Below are 21722 nucleotides of genomic sequence, written 5' to 3'. Positions count from 1 at the left end.
TAAAGGCCAAATGGCCCATCTAGTCTGCCCTTCCACAGTAACCATTATCTCTTTCTCTCTCTTTAATTCAGACACAGTCTCTGTATCCATCACCTCTTCTGGGAAACTGTTCCATGCATCTACCACCCTTTCTGTAAAAAAGTATTTCCTCAGATTATTCCGGTGCCTATCACCTCATAACTTCATCCTATGCCCTCTCATTGCAGAGTTTCCTTTCAAATGAAAGAGACTTGACTCATGCACATTTATATTATGTAGGTATTTAAACGACTCTGTCATATATCCCCTCTCCCGCCTTTCCTCCAAAGTATACAAATTAAGATCTTTAAGTCTGTCCCCCATACGCCTTATCACGAAGGCCACACACCATTTTAGTAGCCTTCCTCTGGACCGACTCCATCCTTTTTATATCTTTTTGAAGGTGCGGCCTCCAAAATTGTACACAGTATTCTAAATGAGGTCTCACCAGAATCTTATACAAGAGCATCAATACCTCCTTTTTCCTATTGATCATACCGTTCCCTATGCATCCTAGCATCCTTCTAGCTTTCACCGTCACCTTTTCAACCTGTTTGGCCACCTTAAGATCATCACATACAATCACACACCCAAGTCCCGCTCTTCCGTCTTACACACAAGTTCTTCACCCCTTAAACTGTACCGTTCCCTTGGGTTTTTGCAGCCCAAATGCATGACCTTGAATTGTAGCTGCCAAATTTCAGACCATTCTTCAAGCTTTGCTAGGTCTTTCCTCGTGTTGTTCACATTATGATTTTGGTATCATCTGCAAAGAGACAAATCTTATCTGAGAGCCCTCCAGCAATATCGCTTACAAAAATGTTAAAAAGAACAAGCCCAAGAATTTGAGGCACACCACCGATATGAGAAACCCATGACTAGGGAGTGATGTCAGAAGGGAGCCAAAGTCTGTGTGAGCAGCAGGTAGAAAAGGAGGGGCAGAGAGAAGGAGAGGCACTGGCATTGGTGTCCCCATGAAGATGGAACCTGGGGTGGTCCACCACCCGCAGCCCCCCCCCCTTAATATGCCACTGGGTACAATTTAAGGGGTGAAGAACTTTTGTCTACAAAAGAGTAACGGGACATGGGTGTGATAGTATGTGATGATCTTATGATGGCCAAACAGGTAGAAAAGGCAATGTCGAAAACTAGAATGGAGAAGAATGGCCCGCAGGAAAAAGGGGGCATTGATTCCGCTTTATAAGACTCCGGTGAGACCTCATTTAGAATATTGTGCACAATTCTGAAGACTGCACTTTCAAAAAGATATGACAGGATGGCATCTGTCTAGAGGAAGGCTACAAAAATGGTCGGTGGTCTATATCATAAGGCGTATAGGGACAGTCTCAAAGATCTCAATATGTTTACTTTGGTAGAAAGGTGGGAGAGGGGAAATATGATAGAGATGTTTAAATGCCTATGTGGCATAAATATGCATGCGGTGAATCTCTTTCAATTGAAAGGAAACTTCAGAGTGAGAGGGCATGGGATGAAGTGAAGTGGCAATTGGCTCAGGAGTAATTTTAGGAAATACATTTTTACAGAAAGGATGGTAGATACATTAAATAGTCTCCCAGTAGAGGTGGTGGAGACAAAGACTGTGCCTGAATTAAAAAAAGTGTGGGACAGGGAGAGGAGGTGATAGTGGATACTGTGGATGGGTAGACTGGATGAGCCATTTGGTCTTTCTCTGCCATCATGTTTCTGTGATTCTTTCTCATGTTCTACACTTGGTCTAGCTGTAGGTATTGTATGATGTGTACAAAAGAAAAGCAAGACTTGGGGGTGATCATGTCTGATGATCTTAAGGTGGCAAAACAGGTAGGAAAGGTGATGGTCAAAGTCAGAAGGATGCTTGGGTGCATAGGGAGAGGAATGGCCAGTAGGAAAAAGGAGGTGATAGTGTCAATGCATAAGTCTCTGTTGAGGCCCCATTTGGAATACTGTGTGAAATTTTGGAGACCCACCTTCAAAAAGATATATATAGGATAGAGTCACTCCAGAGAGCTGCTACAAACTTGTTTTGTGGTCTCTGCTGTAAAAGGTATGGGGACAGACTTAGAGACCTCAATATGTGTGCTCTGGAAGAAAGGTAGAATAGAGGGGATAAGATAGAGATATTTAAATATCTCTGTGGCATTAATGTACATGAGTTGAGCCTTTATGAAATGAAGGAAAAGTCTAGAATGAGAGGGCATAGGATGAAGTTAAGAGATTATAGGCTCAGGAGTAATCTAAGGAAATACTTATTACTGAAAGGGTGGTAAATGCATGGACTAGTCTCCCAGTAGAAGTAGTAGAAAAAAGACTATCTAAATTCAAGAAAGTGTGGGACAGGAACATGGGATCTCTTAGGGCAATAGTAGATGCTGCAGAAAGGAAGACTGGATGGGCCATTTGGGCTTCATCTGCCATCATATTTCATCTTCTGGGAGACTGTTCCTGTGTATATTTTTAATGGCTGTAGATGAAACCAGTTGCAGGCCCTTGATAGAGGAAAGAGGTGTAGAGAGGGAGGATGGCACCTATCATCGCCACACCACTCTTCACTACTGTGTCATGCATCTTCAGTCTTCCTTGCTGTGCCATGTGCTCCCCTGCCCCCTTGAAATGTTTGCTGGCATGAGCTCACGCTGGCCTCGGCACACTTCTGATGTCACGTCCTGGTCCCATGACCAAGATGTGATGTCAGAAGGGAGCTGAGGCTGTGTGAGAAGCAAGCAGATGACACATTGAAAGGCAGGCCACAGAGCAAGGAAGAGATGATTTAATAAGAGCTGAGCAAGGAGGACATGGTCAAGACAGGATAAAACTGTCAGCATAGAACAATCAGATGAGGCCCAGAGGAGAGGAGAGAAGTCCTCTATCCTACGTCTCCAGCACAGCCATAAAAACTGTAGAAGCTCTACCCAGGTAAGCCAAATTTGGCTTGACATCTGGTGAAATTGTGACTTTTACACTAAGGGCCAAGCCTTGCTAATTATGTTCCTTTTGAAAAGACAGAACTGTGACTCTGGGATTCCAGGCTAGAGGCAAGTTGTTTTCCTGCTTTTGAAAGGCAGATCAGTACACGCTGTGGGTCTGCAGGAGCTGGCCACAGCAGAGAACTTTTTGAACACAAGAACTACTGTTTGCTGTGTTTATTTCCTCCTGACCTGTGAGAAAAATAGGTCATTTACTTTTTTCTGTTATCAAAATAAATGAACTTATTTCACTTTTAAACCTCTCTGTGGCTGTGTTATTCAAGGCTCCAGGTCAGCCTTTGCTCACACTACTACAATAATCAATACAGTTATTGTATAGAACTTGGTGCTGAATCTCTTTTATTATCAACGATTGGTGTTATAAAACAGGGGATTGATAAACAGGCTAAATTTTTTTATCTCACTTGTTTGATACTGTAGATCATGATATTTTGTTGTAGCACCTATGTGATATGGGTCTCAGAGGAAAAGGTCCATGGATGTTTTATATTGTATTTGGAGAATCGTAAAATGATGGTGAAATGGGCTGATCTGGTGTATGGGGTCCATTTGTTGAATATGGAGGTGCCATAAGGGACTGTCCTTTTGGTTATTTTGTTTACTTTGCTGCTAAAACCCTTCCCTGATGTTTAAGAGGTTTGAATATAGAATTCAGGATTTATGCTGATGATGGTTTTTTTTTTTGGGGGGGGGGAGGGTTGATGATGATTTTGTATTTGGTCATATCAAATTGCACAGTGTATGGAAGCTATTCAACTCTGGATGAAAAGTAATAGCTTAGTCTTAAATTTGACAAATACAGAAATTATATTTATCAGTCAGGAGTGTGAAAGTCAGGATTAGCCCAGTACAGCTTCAAGGCTGTTTTGTTCCTGTAAAACATTAGATCTTAAGTCTGGGAGTTATATTGGATGCACAACTAAATTTTAACAGTTGTTCAAAATTGTGTTTTTATCAACTACATGTCTTGAGTAAGATTAAACCTATGATTTCCCATTTTGATTTTAGGATAAAAATTTTCTCTAGATTAGACTACTGCAACAGTCTTTATCTAGGTTTATCTCAATCTTGTTGCAAGGCTTTACAAGTTGTTCAACATGTAGCTGTAAATCTGATTTCAATGTGATGATCATGTTATGTCTTTTCTGAAGTCTTTAGATTGGTTACATGTACGTTTTAGAATACATTTTGAGTGAAATGGAAATGGTGTGGTGGCCGTGTTAGTCTATTTTTCAAGGTAGTATAAAGAAATAAAACAAAAAAACAAAGGAAATATGGTGATACCTTTTTATTGGACTAACTCAATGCATTTTATGATGATCAAATGTTATCAGTATATAGAAGGAAAGCATTTTGGGGATAGGAAGAGGGAGGGGTAGGTGGGTGGACAGGAGACAGAAAGGTGGCAGAGTAGTGTTAAATGTCTGTAGTGGGAAAGAAAGCCCAGATTTTTGTTAAGTCCTATCTGGTAGGTGTCAAAATGTCTTATCATTTTGAATTCAAAGGTTTTATGTTCCTTTTAGCATTCTCACCACAAAACCATTGCTGCAGTGATCAGTTTTTCCAAACTGTTGTCCGACAGAGACACAAAGATCTAATAAACACTCTGGGACAACCTGTAGTCTCTATGAAGAACTCTGTGCTAGAGACTTTATCACAATTCATCGATATTTTTCTGAGAGAAGTATGTAATGTTCGCTCTTACATTAAAGATATTACTCATATGCTTTTAACGCTATCTGCTATAACAAATGTGGAAGATGACTGGGTACTAGTTACCCTGGATGTAGCTTCATTATATACAATGATTTCAGCAGAACGAGCATTAAAGTTATTGGAAGAAATCTTTAATCGGAAAACTCTCCACCTTAGAATCTCGTCGGAATTTCTAATGAATCTAGCTAAGATGGTATTAAAAAAGAGTTATTTTTGGTTCAATGGTGAATTTTTCCAGCAAATCCATGGAATAGCCATGGGTGCATCGGTGGCACCATCGATAGCGACTTCATATTTGGCTGATATGGAAGAAAAACAGATTTATGGGTCGGGATAGTTTCAAAATGTGATAATCTGGCAAAGATTTCTAGATGACATTTTCATCTTTGAATGAATTAGAGATCTTTATCAATTGGTTGAATGGATTGGATCTGAATATCAAATTCTACTTTTAATACACGAGAAATTGCTTTCCTTGATATTACTATACAAAAGGATGGGAACACGTTTAAGACCACACTTTATAGAAAAAGCACTGACAGGAACAGTCTTCTTCGATACCACAGTTTTCATCCCCAACGCTTGAAGGATAGCTTACCCATCAGTCAATTTTTGCACCTAAGACAAATTTGCTCATCCTTTGAGGATTTTAAAGAGCAGGTCAAAAATATGAAATATAGATTTTACTGACGGGGCTATCCTAAGGAAATTGTTCGACAAGCATATATCAGGGCGAAATTTGCCGAGCGTGAATTATTACTAAACTATCATGAAGAGAAGGAAAATTCTGGATTGTTCTTTGTTCGGAAATGGAAGTGTGATATCTGACTTCAAAAACAAAAATGTTCTGTATCGCTGGAGTACATCTGTGGAACAATCTGCCTGGCATCTGATACTGTGCATAGAATGTGCCAACGTCAAGAAATTACTAAAGATTCAACTATTTGTTGATGTTTATATGTAAGATGTAGAAATAGTTCTCATGTCGCTTTGGAACATGTGGCTGCCATATACATGTCCATGTATTTTATAGATATGCAGATAATGAATGCTGTCTTGTTTGTTGATTTTATGGAATTTTATAAATGTTTTGAATACCAGAAACCGCCTAGACTTTAGGTGGTATATAAATGTGCTACATAAATAAAGAAATATAATTGAATGCCATTAGCTGTGAGCATTATCTGTGAGCTGTGAGCATTGTTTTAGTACCAGGGCTTTAGCCTACGACAGAGTTGCCTTCCTGGAGCAACGGTGCAGCCGTTCCTTTGGTAGAACAACAAAAAGGCAGTGGAGGGTCCTTTTCAGCAGAGTTGGCAATACTACTTTCTTGTGTTTCACTAGTGAAGTGAAAAGTGCAGTTCTACTGAGGTAAAATTCCCTTCATAAGGTGCCGAATGGAGTCTGGAATTAAAAACCACAAGACCATCAGGTCAATCGGGTGACAAGATTGACATCTCTTGAGTACATCACATGAGTACATCACATGAGTATATAACTGAAGTATCCAGGGCCGCAGATTGGCATGCAGGACAGAAATCTCCCAACTCAGTGGTGTAGCGAGGGTGAGAGGTGCCCTGGGCGCTGGCACACCTCCCCTGCCCTCTTCTCTGCCGCCCACCTCCACACTCTACTTCCCCGTGCACGCCGCTTCCATTTCCCTGTACCTCTGTAACATTCCTGGCATGAGCAGCAACCCCCAAGCTGCTGTCGCACCAGTGTCGGCTCTTCCTCTGATGCCAGTTCCTAGTTGTGGGTCCAGGAATTGACATCAGAGGATGAGCCAACACTGACACGACAGCAGCTTGGGGGTTGCTGCTCGTGCCAGAAACGTTACAGAGGTATGGGGGAAGGGAAGTGGCGCACACGCGTGGCAGTGGGAGGATGGGGAAGGAGCCCTCACCAAGATGGCACCCGGGGCGGACTGCCACCCACCCGCCCCCTCCCTTACTACGCTACTGACTGTTCTGTTAAAAAGTGAATTAGGATTGTGTTTGGATTTCTGACATTGCAGAAGAACTGTCCATGATCAAAACTATTACTGAAATTAGAACGCATTGACAAGCAAACAGACATAACAGAATGAGGCAATTGCAAAGTTTGGCTTTATTTTTGCTGTTTCATTTACAAATAATGAATCCATGTTATTGTTTGCTCATTTCGGACCCCAAAAAAGGTAATGCCTTTAAAAGCTAGTTCAATAAAAAACAAGTATCCTCTTATCTTCATTTTTTGTTTTCTTTCTATTTATTACATGGCAGATTTACAATCTCACACCCTCAGGTCCTGGTGTTTAGACTAATTCAGCTCGTATTTTTCTAGCTGCTTAAGTAGCAGATAATCATTTGAATGTATCGTTTCCAACCTGGATTTCATTTTCAGTCATGCTGAGGTTCTTCAAATGATTGCAATGCCCTGGAAAAAATCTTTAATGCCCTAGTACATCTTTTGCTGTCCAACAAATGCAATTCAAACATGCATTAAAGCAGGAGCTCGTTTCACTGATCTACACATCATACTCTCTGGAGTATGAATGAGCAAGTGAAGAAATATTCCAGTTAATTAAAGCAATCAAAACATTTAGGCCTTCTTTTATAAGGTGCGCTAACCGATTTAGCGCACGCAAACTGATTTAGCACACGCTAATCAAATTAGCGTGCAATAAACACTAACGCGTGCATGTTAGTCTATGGACACTTTAGCGTTTAATGCATGCTAAATCAGATTGCACGCGCTGTATCGGTTAGCACACCTTAGTAAAAGAGGGGGTTAGATTTCATCAGTCTTCAAGCTCTTCGTCATAGCAAAGGAAATGTATTTCATTTTTTTTTATCCTTTTAGTTGTGTTTCGTTACCTTAGATTTTAGGGGCAGGAACCCATTGTGAGGGCTATTTTATAACAGGGCATCTAGGTTAAAGTATGAAGGTGCTTCTTTCTGACTCATTTTATAAAGATATGTAGGTTCGGAACAATGTGTCTTTAAAAGATATCATTAAAACAGGACATCCTGAGAGCGAGGTTGCAATAGAGACCATAGTAGACCTTAAATACAGAGTAGAGAATGACACGGTGAAAAAATTGGTCCCCGTCACCGCCCCGTCCCCGTCTCACCATCCTCTGCACCGCCCCGTCACCGTCATTCCCTTCACCGCCCCGTCACCGCCACTGCCACCCCATTCACCGCCCCGTCACCGCCACTGCAACCCCATTCACCGCCCCGTCACCGTCACCGCTGCATACATAAAAGCCTCAAACGGGTACGATTTTATATACTTTTCCTCATTTCTAATATCTCCCCTATGTATCTGCCATTGCCCCCCCCCTGTGTCCATATACCATCCCCATGGCATGTCCCCTTTTTGTCTCTGTCCCTATGCCCCATGCACATAATTTCCCCTCTTTCTGTTACCTTCCTGTGTCCAGATTTCCCCTATCTTCCTCTTCCATACCAGTGTGTCTCTTCTTTTCAAACCCATCTAGCTTTTTTCCCTCTTTCTTCCCCCCCCCCCTGCTTCTAGCATCTGGCTCACCTGCCTGTCCTTCCCTTTCTTTCCTGCTGTGGGTTTTTCTTTCCGTTTTCATCCCCTTGGCCCAGAATCCTTTTCCCTTTCACTCCCTCCTTACAGTCTGAGCCGGGAACACGGGTGATCGCACGGTCCTCGCAGCCCCCACCCGCCTGCCCAATCGATCCTAGTGTTTAGCCAGCTCTCTCCCTTCTCCTCACCTTAATTTGCAGGCTTTCTTTTTCAGCGACCTGCACGCTTTCCCAAAGAGCCGCACACGCGCGGCTGCTCAGTGTTCAATCTTCTGCTCTGCTGCAACTTCCTGTTTCCGGTTGCGTCAGAGCAGAAGATCGAAACTGAGCAGCAGCGGCTCTTTGATAGCGTGCGGGTCGCCGAAAAAGAAAATCTACAAACTAAGGTGAGGAGAAGGGAGAGAGCTGGCTAAACACTAGAATCGATTGGGCAGGCGGGTGTGAGCTGCGGGGACTGCGCGATCCTTCATGCCTCACTGCGGGGACAAGACCCATTCACCGCCCCGCGGGCGGTGAATGGCCTTGTCCCCGTCGCCGCAGCGACTGCTAGTTTTCTTCCCCGTTTTCGGCGGTGACCCGCGGCTAAAATGCGGTGGCCGCGGGTAAACCGCCATCGTGTCATTCTCTAATACAGAGTAAACATATTTTAAAGATTGCAAATTTTCCATGTCAACTGCTGAGCAAGTTGTGAATAGGTATGAAAAACATTGAAATGTCTATATTCAAATGCCAGAAGCCTAAGTAGCAAGATGGGAGAGCTACAATACGTATATTGCACTAAAGAAAAGATAGATATAATAGACATCTCTAGAACCTGGATAACCAATGGGACACTGTGATAACCAGGGTACAAATTATATCGCAGTGATAATAATAATAATAATAACAACAGTTCATATACCGCAATACCGTTAAGTTCTATGCGGTTTACAATAGATTAAGCGAGGTACAAATTGATTGAATTTAAGAGGGGGGAAGAGGAGAGTTAATAGGACCGGAAATGCGTTGTTAAGGAGAAAGAGATTAATAGGACAAAGGAATCACTATGGAGGAGAAAGAAGATGAGTGGGTCAGTTGTCTAGATACTTTAGGAACAGTTGAATTTTTAGACGTTTTCTGAATTCCTCATAAGCAGTGGGCGAAAGCAGTTGATCTAGGTCTTTACCCCACAATGCTGCTTGATGTGAAAGGTGTTCATGGTGTTTTTTCAGTTTACAACCTCTAACTGGAGGGGGAAACGAAGTAGGAATGAGAGCTTCTCTTGTGTCTGTTGGCAGAGAAGGAGAAAAGGTCAATTATGTATTTTATGTATGATAGGGTGGATCGAATTGCTGGAGGCATAGAATTATATGTTAAAGAGGTCCTTGAACTGAATAGGCAAAAAATTATGCAGAACAAAACCATACTTTGGAATCCCTATGGGTAGAAATTTGGAGTTAGGGTCCATTAGGCACCATGTGATTGGCACCTATCGTTTGTAGAATTGCGCCTAAGATAGATGCCTATCACTCAATTCATTTTTTAAAAAATTCTTTATTGATTTTTCAAACTTCAATACTGCATACAATAAAAGCTCATTCAGCTTACACGTATTCATAACCAACCATTTTCTCCCACCCACTCACCCACCCACCCAATGATTATTCAATAAAACACAGAAACATTGGTTGTATGTTCCCGTTACAATTGCTAATAAAGATATTTTTTTTAAAAACCAACAAAAAAACACAGAAACATAGGGCTCCTTTTACGAAGCCGCATTGGCGGCTTTATCGCGTGTGACTTTTAATCACGCGCTAACCCCCGGCGCTAGCTGAAAAACTACCGCCTGCTCAAGAGGAGGCGGTAGCAGCTAGCGTGGCCGGCAGTTTAGCACGTGCTATTACGCGCATTAAACCGCTAACGTGCCTTCGTAAAAGGAGCCCATAGATTATCGCAAAAACCTTATCCTAATCCAATTAATGATATCCTCTCATTCACCCACTCACCCCCAAGTGCAAATACCCAAAGATCAAAATTAAGACAGAAATAATCCCCCCTTCCCTTGGAGGTGCATGAAAACAAACAAAAACTAAGTCCTGATCAAAGATCTACTAAAGTGAAGAAATTATGAACTTGTTAAAGCTCTTAATTATACCAGGTGCCTTTTAAAGAATTTCCTCCTTGGTTTTTATCAGATTTAGAATGCATGTGGCTTCAAAAATTTGTCATAAGAACGGATCAGTGACAGCATTGATGATATGTTAAATATTGACATTTCTAATATTACTAGGATTATGAAAAGCATTTTCAATATTCTCTTTTATATACTTTCAGAGGGTGGCTGTCACTCTGCAGTAGCAAAAAATGACAGGATGGAGGCACCTTAAAAACGAACCAATTTACTGAGGCACGTTTTCATGTTTTGATAAACCAGTGCTGTCAGTCTTTGTCTCTTTAGTACTGGAAGTAGGGAAGTACCCAATAATGTAAATTTGATTTGTTCTCGTAGTATCTCCATCATCATTATCAAATGCCATCTCTTGTTTGAAGGTTACCAATTATAGTACTGGAAGGAAAAGACCTGCAATCAATTCTGGGAACTATTTTAAACCTGCAGGCTTTCAAAGTTTGCACTACTTGATTAATATTGGTCAGATACATCAGGAAACTCTAGAGCAGGGGTGTCAAAGTCCCTCCTTGAGGGCCACAATCCAGTCGGGTTTTCAAGATTTCCCCAATGAATATGCATGAGATTTATTAGCATACAATGAAAGCAGTGCATGCAAATAGATCTCTTGCATATCCATTATGGAAATCCTGAAAACCTGACTGGATTGTGGCCCTCGAGGAGGGACTTTGACACCCCTGCTCTAGCTGGGGATGGCTATCGGTTCATGGGAACTTGTTGGCAGAAAGTCAAAAGTTCACCAGGGCATATCAGGTATAAAGCACCCAAGAGTGCATGCAAGATTACCCATAAACATCATTTAAAGCAATCCACTAGCTTAAAAAAACCAATTAATGTGTTGAAAATTCTAATACATATGAATTCTAATGTTCAAAGATTGGAGATAATAATAATAAAGTGCCCAAAGTGTCAGGTGCAAAGTCACATCGTTCCTGAATTTGAAAAAGCACACTAAGGGCTCCTTTTACAAAGGTGCATTAGCGGTTTTAGCGCGCGCTACATGCTAACGCCTCCATAGAGCTGGCGTTAGTATTCTCCATGTAGCGCAGGGTTAGTGCACGTGGCATTGTAGCGCGCGCTGAAAACGCTAGCGTTTATAGCAGGCACTAACCCCGCGCTACACGAAAAATACTAATGCAAGCTCTCTGGAGGCGTTAGCGTGTAGCACACGGGGCAATGTAGCACACGCTAAGCGCGCGCTAAAACCGCTAGCGCACCTTAGTAAAAGGAGCCCTAAGTGCAAAATCACCAATTGATGAGCCTTGAGAAAGCAAGAAATCACATTTGTCCAATAAATTTAAACTGCCATCTGCAAGGACTTATCTGAGAAGCCACCAACATCCATCCAGTAGTGCCAACTGATCGCCCTACAGAGCCCCGTTTCGTTTCCTTCTTCAGGGGCAAACTCAGGGACGGTCTTCCACTGAAAACTAAATCAAGCACTGCTCCTCTCCTCTTCAGTTATAGTACACCAGCCCTCTCTGTATGCCCATATGTCTTCATTATAAACATTTTTTTCTCCCCTCCTTCCTATTGAGATTTTAGCCTCCTATAGCTATATTCCATTCACAAGAATGTAAGAATAGCCATATGGGTCCAAGGATCTCAAAGTCCCTCCTTGAGAGCCGCAATCCAGTTCGGTTTTGAAGATTTCCCCAATGAATATGCATTGAAAGCAGTGCTTGCACATAGATCTCATGCATATTCATTGGGGAAATCCTGAAAACCCGACTGGATTGCGGCCCTCAATGAATGATACATCTAGCCCAGTATACTTTCTTTTTTTTTTTTTTAATTCTTTATTCATTTTCAAAATTACATTAAGTGTATGTGTATATTCAATCACATTAACAATAAATATATCACTTATATTCTATCATTTGTATATTACATAAATTCTTATCCCTCCCCCTTCCCATCCCTCCCTACCATAAATTCCATAATCATATAAATACATATTAATAAAATATCCCCCCTACCCAATTGAACTGATACATTTAAGGGAAACAGTTTCATCTAATCCGTACAATAATTTGTTAATATTTTAGTATGGAAATGAGAGCAAAAAGTCAGATTTCTGTGAACAATAAATTGCTACTTATAATGACTGGTGTTGCCATTCAGCAAATTACATATAATTGGAAGGATTGGAAGAGATTAAATTACAACTTTGGTGGAACTCTTTATGCCATATCTATAAAATGGAAAGATTTATTGCATTACAAAGGGGATATTTCAAGAAATTTCAGGATGTGTGGAAACCATTAACAAAATATTGTACGGATTAAAAAATATTGCCCAGTATACTTTCAATCCAGGTCACACATACCTAGAGTTGCCAGATTTCCTCTTTGAAAAAAGAGGATGACTGGTCCCTCCCCATTCCACCCCGAGTCCCACCCTGTTCCACCCTGTTCTGCCTCAGTTCTGATCCTGCATGCTCGAAGGGCGCATTTGGAAGCTTTCGCTCATGCACAAATGTCAACTTGATGACATCACACGCATGCACACGTGCTTATGATGTCATCATGGTGATGGCCACTCATGCTCAAAGGCTTCCAGATGAGGCCTCCGAGCTCAGGACTTCCAAAACCCGGACAAATTGCCGAGTTTTGGTAATCCCTCCAGGCATCTGGACAGTCCTCTAAAAAGAGGACATATCTGGGGTTTCCTTGATGTCTGGTAACCCTTTAGGTAACTGGCAGAAACCCAAATAGTAGCAACATTCCCTGATACCATTCCAAGGCTAAGCAGTGGCTCCCCCATATCTGTGTCAACAGCAGACTATGGACTTTTCTTCCAGGAGCTTATCCTAACCTTTTATAAACCTAGACACCCTAACTGCTGTTACCACATCCTGTGACAAGAAGTTCCAGAGCTTAACTATTCCTTGAGTGAAAAAAATATTTCCTCCTATTTGTTTTAAAAGTATTTCCATATAACTTCATTGAGTGTCACCCAGTCTTCATAATTTTTGAAAAAGTAAAAAACTAATTCACTTTTACCCATTCTATACCACTCAGGGATTTTGTAGGCCTCAATCACTGAAGCAGATCTATATCATAGTAACAGTAGTTAAGTCTACTTCCACCATTAAGAACATAAGAATAGCCTTATTGGGTCAGACTAATGGTCCATCAAGTAACATAGAAACATAGAAAGATGACGGCAGAAAAGGGCTATAGCCCATCAAGTCTGCCCACACTATTTACCCACCCTCTTAAGTCTACTGACCCCCTGAAGTATAATTGTAATTATACTGTCACTCTACTGACCCGCTCATTCAAGTCCTAGTGACGCTATCCCTTGGCATGACCTCGTAGGGATCCCACATAGGTATCCCATTTGTTCTTGAAGTCTGGGATGCTGCGTGCCTCAACCACCTGCACTGGAAGCTTGTTCCATTGCTCAATCACTCTCTCCATGAAGAAGTACTTCCTGGCGTCTCCACGAAACTTCCCTCCCCTGAGCTTGAGCGGATGTCCTCTTGTGGTCGAGGGTCCCTTGAGAAGAAAGATATCATCTTCCACCTCGACCCGTCCCGTGATGTACTTAAATGTCTCAATCATGTCTCCCCTCTCCCTACTCTCTTCGAGAGTGTAGAGCTGCAATTTGCTCAGTCTTTCTTCGTACGGGAGACCCTTTAGCCCCGAGACCATCCTGGTGGCCATCCGCTGAACCGATTCAATTCTGAGCACATCCTTACGGTAATGTGGCCTCCAGAATTGCACACAGTATTCCAGATGAGATCTCACCATGGCTCTGTACAATGGCATCATGACTTCAGGTTTCCTGTTGACGAAGCTTCTCTTGATACAACCTATCATCTGCCGTGCCTTAGATGAAGCCTTCTCCACTTGAGTGGCTGCTTTCATGTCAGCACTGATGATTACTCCTAATCAGTGAAATCAGATTTTCTGTTTGTAGCTCCGCCCACGTGTGCAGGTGGGCCGCGAGACCCCCAGAACATATCACCCCAGGTAGTGAGGGATCTGCATACCAAGTTTTGTTCAAATCGGTCCCACAGCTTTTTACATTTTTTCCATTGACTTGAATGGGTGAAATATGATTTTCTGTTTGTAGCTCTGCCCACGTGTGCAGGTGGGCCGCGAGACCCACAGAACATATCACCCCAGGTAGTGAGGGATCAGCATAGCAAGTTTCGTTCAAATCGGGCAAGCCGTTTTTGCGTTGGCAGCTTTTTACATTTTTTTTATTGACATGAATGGGTGAAATCTGATTTTCTGTTTGTAGCTCCGCCCACGTGTGCAGGTGGGCCGCGATACCCCCAGAACATATCATCCCAGGTAGTGAGGGATCTGCATACCAAGTTTCGTTCAAATCGGTCAAGCCGTTTTTGCGTGATCGCGGCACATACACACATACACACACACATACACACATACATACCTCCGATTTTATATATATAGATAGGGCACTGGTTTCCAACCTTATAATGCTTCTGTATCGTTCCATGGTGCACCCTCACCTGGAATATTGCGTTCAGTTCTGGTCTCCTTATCTCAAGAAAGATATAACGGCGCTAGAAAAAGTTCAAAGAAGAGCGACCAAGATGATAAAGGGGATGGAACTCCTCTCATATGAGGATAGACTGGAAAGGTTAGGGCTCTTCAGCTTGGAAATGAGAAGGCTGAGGGGAGATATAATTGAAGCCTACAAAATCTTGAGTGGTATAGAACGGGTACAAGTGAATCGTTTTTTCACTCCGTCAAAAATTATAAAGACTAGGGGACACTCGATGAAATTGCAGGGAAATACTTTTAAAACCAATAGGAGGAAATATTATTTTACAATACATGAGCTACGATTTAAGAGCTTTTATAATGGTGTTACTATACACGAGCTTCAGTAAAGGTGCTACAATACATTAGCTATGATATATGAGCTTTAGTACAGAGTTAGAGTGTTTCTGTGATGGTTATCCTTACTTGAGCTTCAGAAGTGTTCTATTGTTGGTTTTGAGCATCCTGTTGTGTTGTATTTACATACCCTTTATGAGTGTACAGTATTTATACACTTTCTTCACTCTATATGTGTGCATTTTAGATTACTATATTTACTCTATATCTACATTTATATATTTGGCTTTCTAGGATTGAAAGACACAGACACAAAGGGGGCCATACATCATTAAACATTACTAGAATAACACCATTTTGAAGGTGTGAACTTTGCTTAGAACCTTCTCAACACCAGATAAAGTATGTCTTCTGCTTTGGTACTGACAGCTAAAGATTACACAGAAGCAGTTAGACACAGCGGGCGGAAAGATTAGACAGAAAGGTCAACTCACTCATCTTAATATTCAGAACCACAGTTGATATTTTCATGTACTGCTTTTCAGTATAACATTAATGAGGCATGAAGACAGAAGAAAACTGTTTCCCTCGAGTTTTTCTTGTTGCTGATTTTCTCTTTTTCCAGTCAGTAGTCTACAGGAGTCATTTTATTTTATCTGCCCTATGCTTCCTCTTATAAAAAGCCTAAGAGAATCAAAATAATGTGCAACTGTTCAGAGCAGGGAGTTCAAAGGAGTAAGAAATATAATACAGAATAAAATTATTGCAGTGACAAGGAATGGTCAAATATTAATTCACATAATTTTATACGGGATTGGGGCATAACAGGGGGCATGGATGGAACTAGGAAGACCTGGGGGTGGATCTAGGGGTTCGGATTGGTAGCCCTACATTCACTGTCATCAATTGCTTTGGGATAAGCACATGGGATTTAATCTAATCTAATCTAATCTTCCATTTGTATGTCACACAAACCTGTACAGGCTCTAGGCAACTTACAGAGAAAAGGAGAGAGATGGGGAGAGGGGAGGGACAGGGGAAGGACTTGAAGGAGAGGCCTAAATAGTGGGAAGAGAGATACAGTAGAAAGAAGCATATAGCATCAATAGTTGAAGAAAAGAGTTTTCAGCTTCTTCTGGAAGATGGTTTGCATTCTGATTGCTTCTGGGAGGTCATTCTGAGTTTTTACTCCAAGGAAGGTCAGCATGGAGTGGAAGATTCGCTTGTAGTGTAGATATTTTGTGGATGGCATGTTTAGTTGAATTCTGTTAAGGATTCTTCTGGAGGTGGACCAGGCCATTGAGAATAGTTGGATAAGGGGGGCAGCTGTGTTTCCATGAAGTATGTGGTGTAGGATGCATGATATTTTTAATTTTATCTGCGATGGTATGGGTAGCCAGTGTAATTGTTTGATGAAGGCTGAGATCAAATCATATTTCTTTGGGTTTGAAAATCAGCCTTACGGCTGTGTTCTGGATGAGCTGTAGTCTGTGGATTAGAGTGGTGTTGATTCCCGAGTAAGCGGAGTTACAATAATCCAGTTGAGGCAGAACCATCATCTGGACGATCAGAGCAAAATGGTGTGGGTGAAAGCATGGCTTAGTTAGTCTCAGTTGTCGTATGGTGTCGATGGTCTTTTTTCGAAGGTTGGAGATTTGTGGTTCCATCGTGATAGTGTCATCTAGGATGCAGCCGAGTACTTTAGAACAGTGCTCTTCAACCTTTTTACACCTATGGAACAGTGGAAATAATTGTTTTGTGGACCGGCAAACTACTAAGACTGAAATTTTAAAAAAATACCATTTCCACCCCATCCCCGTGAGCTCGATCCCCACAAACCATCTGATCTCATCCGCACAAGCCTAAGTTATGATTTTATATTGAACGTATTTTATTAAAGTATATAAAGAAACAATATTCTGTACAAATGTCATTTTATAAAAACAAATAATACAGAGCAAGGATCAACAAAACCAGTCTCCCCTTTCCGTCACATGTATCCCCTCTACTATCAAGAAAACTGAATAAGCCAAATTAATACAGAATGCTACACAGAAATATCATGCTAACAGAATACCACAGTCACATATGACAGGAATAGTGTTAGGGGAGTGCAACTAGGGCAACTGCTCCCTAGTCAGAGAGAGCCCTAAGCCAGCTGGAAGCTAAAAAATCACTGCCTGGGCTATGCAGTCCCCAGTTATGTCTAACACCAGCTCTAGCAGGATGCATATTTCAAATCTGATATATTCTAATCACAAAATAGCAATAAAATTATTTTTTTTTCTACTTTTTGTCGTCTCTGGTTTCTGCTTACATCTTTTTTTCACTCTCTTCCTTCCAGCATCTGCCCTCTCTGTTTCTTCAATCCAGCATCTGCCCCTTCTATCCACTGTCTGCCCTCTCCCCCTTACATATGGTATCTGCCTTCTTTCTATGCCCCTCTCCCCTTTCCATCCAGCCTGCACCCCCTCTCCTTTTTATATGATTCATTCCAGCTTCACTACTCTCTTTATTTTTATCTCTCCTACACCAGATCTAGCATCTTTGTCCCTCTCTCCTTATTTCTCTGCTGACCCCCTTCCCAGCATCAATCTCTCTCTCTCTCTGCTTTCTCATTCCTGTCTCTACCCTTTCCCTCATCTTATCTCTCCATTCCACCCTGACCCCTTCCCTTCCTCTAATCTCCCTGCCAGCTGTTTCCTTCCTTTTTTCCTCCTCCCCTACCCAGCAGTACCCCTTCTCCCTTCCCTCCTCCCCTATCCAACAGTAACTCTCTTCCCTTCCTTTTCACACCTCCCCTCCCAGCAGCATCTCTCCTTCTCCCTCCCTCCAGGTCCAGTAGCAACTCTCCATTTATCCAGCATCTTCCCAGCCTCCAACAGTGGCTTCCTCCCTTTACCTCCGCTCCCGTCCCGTCCCAGCAGCACTCAGTACTTGCCTGCAGCAGCAATTCACTTAGGCAGCCTTGGGTCCTTTGATGGGTCGCACCTCCTCGGAGGAAAGAGTAAGTTGCATCATCAGAGGCAGGCCACGACTCAGCAAAAGCCCCAAGGCTGCCTAAGTGAATTGCTGCTGCAGGCAAGTACTGAGAGCTACTGGGAGGGGAGCGGAGGAAAGGTGAGGAAGCTACTGTCAGAGGCTCTCACTGGTCCTGCACAGACCAGCAGGAATTTTGTGCACCAATCTTGCCGGCCCTGTGTGGACCAGCAGGAATTTTTCTGTGGACCGGCACTGGTCCGCGGACTGGTGGTTGAAAAACACTGCTTTACAGGATTTCTCCATTGTGAGGGTGATGTCAGATTGTAGGGTGATGCTAGTCAGAGCGTTCTGCTAAGTGGTGTGGAAGCAGATGGATTTGGTTTTGATGGTGTTTAGTTTTAATTTGTTAATAGTTGCCCAGTTTTGGATTGTAGCTATATTGTTTGAGATTTTTTTTGGTAGTGTTTGGCTGGTTATAGGTTATGGGAATGAGGAGGAGAATGTCATCAGCATATGACAGTATGGTTTCATCTTCTAGCTTGATGTGTCCGAGTGAGCTCATGAATAGGTTAAATAGGATGGGGGATAGCAGGGAGCCTTGTGGGACACCACACAATGACTTCCAGGGGTTGGAGAACTCTCCGTCCTTTTTGACCATGTATTCACGGTTCTGTAGGAAGTTGGTGAACCATTTCAGTAGTGTCCCTGTTATTCTGATTTCTGATAGTTTGGTTAGGAGCAATTGGTGGTCCACAGAGTTGAAGGCCGCAGAGATATCAAACTTCTGTTTGGACTGATTTGATTTTATTGAGGAAGAAGTCTGCTAGGTCTTGTGACAAAATTTTATTGGTGTGGTTTGCAGATTCTTGGTTCGGTAGGGATATTAATTGTCGTACCAGGAGGAACAATTTCTTGCTGTCAGTTGTTTTGCTTCCTAGTTTGCTAGCTTAGTAGTTTTTCTTGGCTTCAGATATGTTGAACTTATATTTATTTATTGCTACTCTCCACTGTGTTCTGTGCTCCGGCGCTTTGCTCTTTCTCCATTTCCTCTCCAGTCATCTGCATAATTGTTTGTCTGCTCTTAATGAATCCGTAAACCAGGGTGAGGTCTGGTTTGGCTTTATTTTGTGTAGATTAAAGGGGGTTATGGTGTCTAGGGTGTTGGTTATGGTTTTGTTCCAGCTATTTATCATTGATGTAGTGTTGTTCATGGATGATGGGAGAGACTCTGTCACTGTGTTCCAGAAGATATCTGGTCTTGTTTTCCTGCACACTAGTCTTATGTCCATGGTGGCTTTGGTGTTCAGGTCTTTGTCATCAAGATTTAGGCAGAATTTCAGGAGATAGTGGTCCGTCCATGGGACAAGGACCATTTGGTGTTAGTTAGATTCAAGGGGGAGGATGCAAAGAAATCTAGACTATGACCTTTTTCGTGTGTGGGGCCTGAGGAGATGATTGTGATTTGGCAGTCTTCAAATAGAGCCTTGAGTTTGGCAACATCTTTGTTAACTGTAGATTCGAGGGGTGATGGAGTTGGATTGAGAGTTGGGGGGCCTGTAGAGCAGAATAATTCCTAAGTTCTTTTGTGGGGAATTGTGCTTGCTTTCAAGTTTACAGATGATGAATTCCAGATCTGATTGAACACCTGAGTCTATCTCGGTGATGATATTTGAGTTTTTGTATATTATTGCTAGACCGCCACCTCGTTTGAGATTTCTGGGGAGTTGAAGTATATTGTAACCCTGTGGGCAGAGGTGAGGGAGTTCAGGACTTTCAAGGTCTTTTAGCCATGATTTCGTGATGAGTGATAGGTCTTCAGCATGGCAGTTCACAGCATGACCACAGAGCCACCAAGCCAATTGTGTGACTAATGCATTTAATCATGGAAAGGCCTTGCAAGATGGGAGGAGGAGGAGGAGGGGCAGTGCCAGTGCCAGCATAGCAGCAAAGCAATACATATAAAATGATCAGTGTATTATCAGAGCAGGGGATAACAGCAAACAGGACAGGGGGAAGCATTTCCCTGAGATAAAATAACCTGCAAAGAACCTATTTTCAAAAGATTCTAATTTTAAATGTGTATTGCAATGTTCTTGTCATCAAGGCAGAGCTCTGGCCTCAGAAGATAAGGGTTTTATTGTGCTCGCTCAGCTATATATTCATATAATCACAGCTATGTTCAAATAGAATTATTCTTCATTAACTATACTTTTATTTAAATTATTGTTGATTATTTTATAAATTGTTTGTGAAGTGCTCAGACCAAGAAACCCATACAATAGTGATGTCACTACAATGAGGTTTTCAAGGGGACCATCATAGCCTTCACAAGTCCCCGGCCCTCCCTATACTATTCTGTTTGATATATCTAATAATTATTGTTGCTATTTCTCGGAGAACTGCTTCAGGTGTTACTTCTCATTGGTGACATTGAACTAAACAACTAAATATGTGATTAAACCAAAAAAATAAAAAATGTAAAAGTGCTTATCTAAAATGTTGCATTGCTCATTGTTTCATTGTCTGTTTGGAGTCCCGTCCCTCCGACCCGGATTTCGCTACTTCTTCAGGGAGGAACACTAAGAAAGATCAGACAAACTCTATGTTAGCGTGTTAAAAAGAAATAAACAACTAAATAAAATGATAATGGAAAAACTCTAAAGAAAATTGTAAATAATAACCCTACCATGTGATTCTAGATCTAAACTTAGTTATAGCTTAAGTAATAACTTTAAAGACCCAATCTACCGGTTCTTATAAGTTTTATATATTCAATTTGTACCTGGTGACGGCTCACTTGAGGCTTGAACAGACCAAGCGGACGTAACGTTTGAACCTATCTATTATTCAAGCACTATTTATATTGACTAAACGGAAGTGAAGAAATCTCATACTGCCGGAAGTAGAGACAGCATTGAGAGTACTATCTGTTGGCCTAAATTGCCAGCCAATCAATGTCTAAATTCAAACCATCAGGTTCTAGAGTGTGCCAATTATATATTATACGTTGTTCTTTTTGTATTAAAGATTTAGATATATCTCCATCAGTTTTTCTTGTTTGGATCAATACTGTGTATTTTAAATCTTGAAGTGTGTGTGATTTTTCGGTCCAATGTGAAACCAGGGGAGCAGAGATCCGATTTGTTCTGATATTACTTAAATGTTCAGTAATACGTGTTTTGATTTTAGCGGATCGTTTGGCCTATGTATATCTTATTGCATGGGCATTGTATATAATATACTACTCCCCTGGATTCGCAATTGGTACCGCTGTTAAGAATGAATTTTTTCTTAGAAGTTGGAATATTCACGTGTTTGGCATCCAAAATATGTTTACATGTTCGGCATTTTCCACAAGGCTTATGTGGAGATTTTGTTTCCGTAGTCCGGTTGAATTGACTATGTTTAAGCATTTCGCCCAAATTAGACGCACGTGAATATGCAAATTTTGGTTTGTCATTGAGTGACGGATGGTGCTGTAGTATTGCCCAATGCT

The sequence above is a fragment of the Geotrypetes seraphini genome, chromosome 1 (assembly GCF_902459505.1).
Source record: "Geotrypetes seraphini chromosome 1, aGeoSer1.1, whole genome shotgun sequence".
In the NCBI taxonomy this organism is placed as follows: domain Eukaryota; kingdom Metazoa; phylum Chordata; class Amphibia; order Gymnophiona; family Dermophiidae; genus Geotrypetes; species Geotrypetes seraphini.
This window is presented reverse-complemented; position numbering follows the sequence as displayed.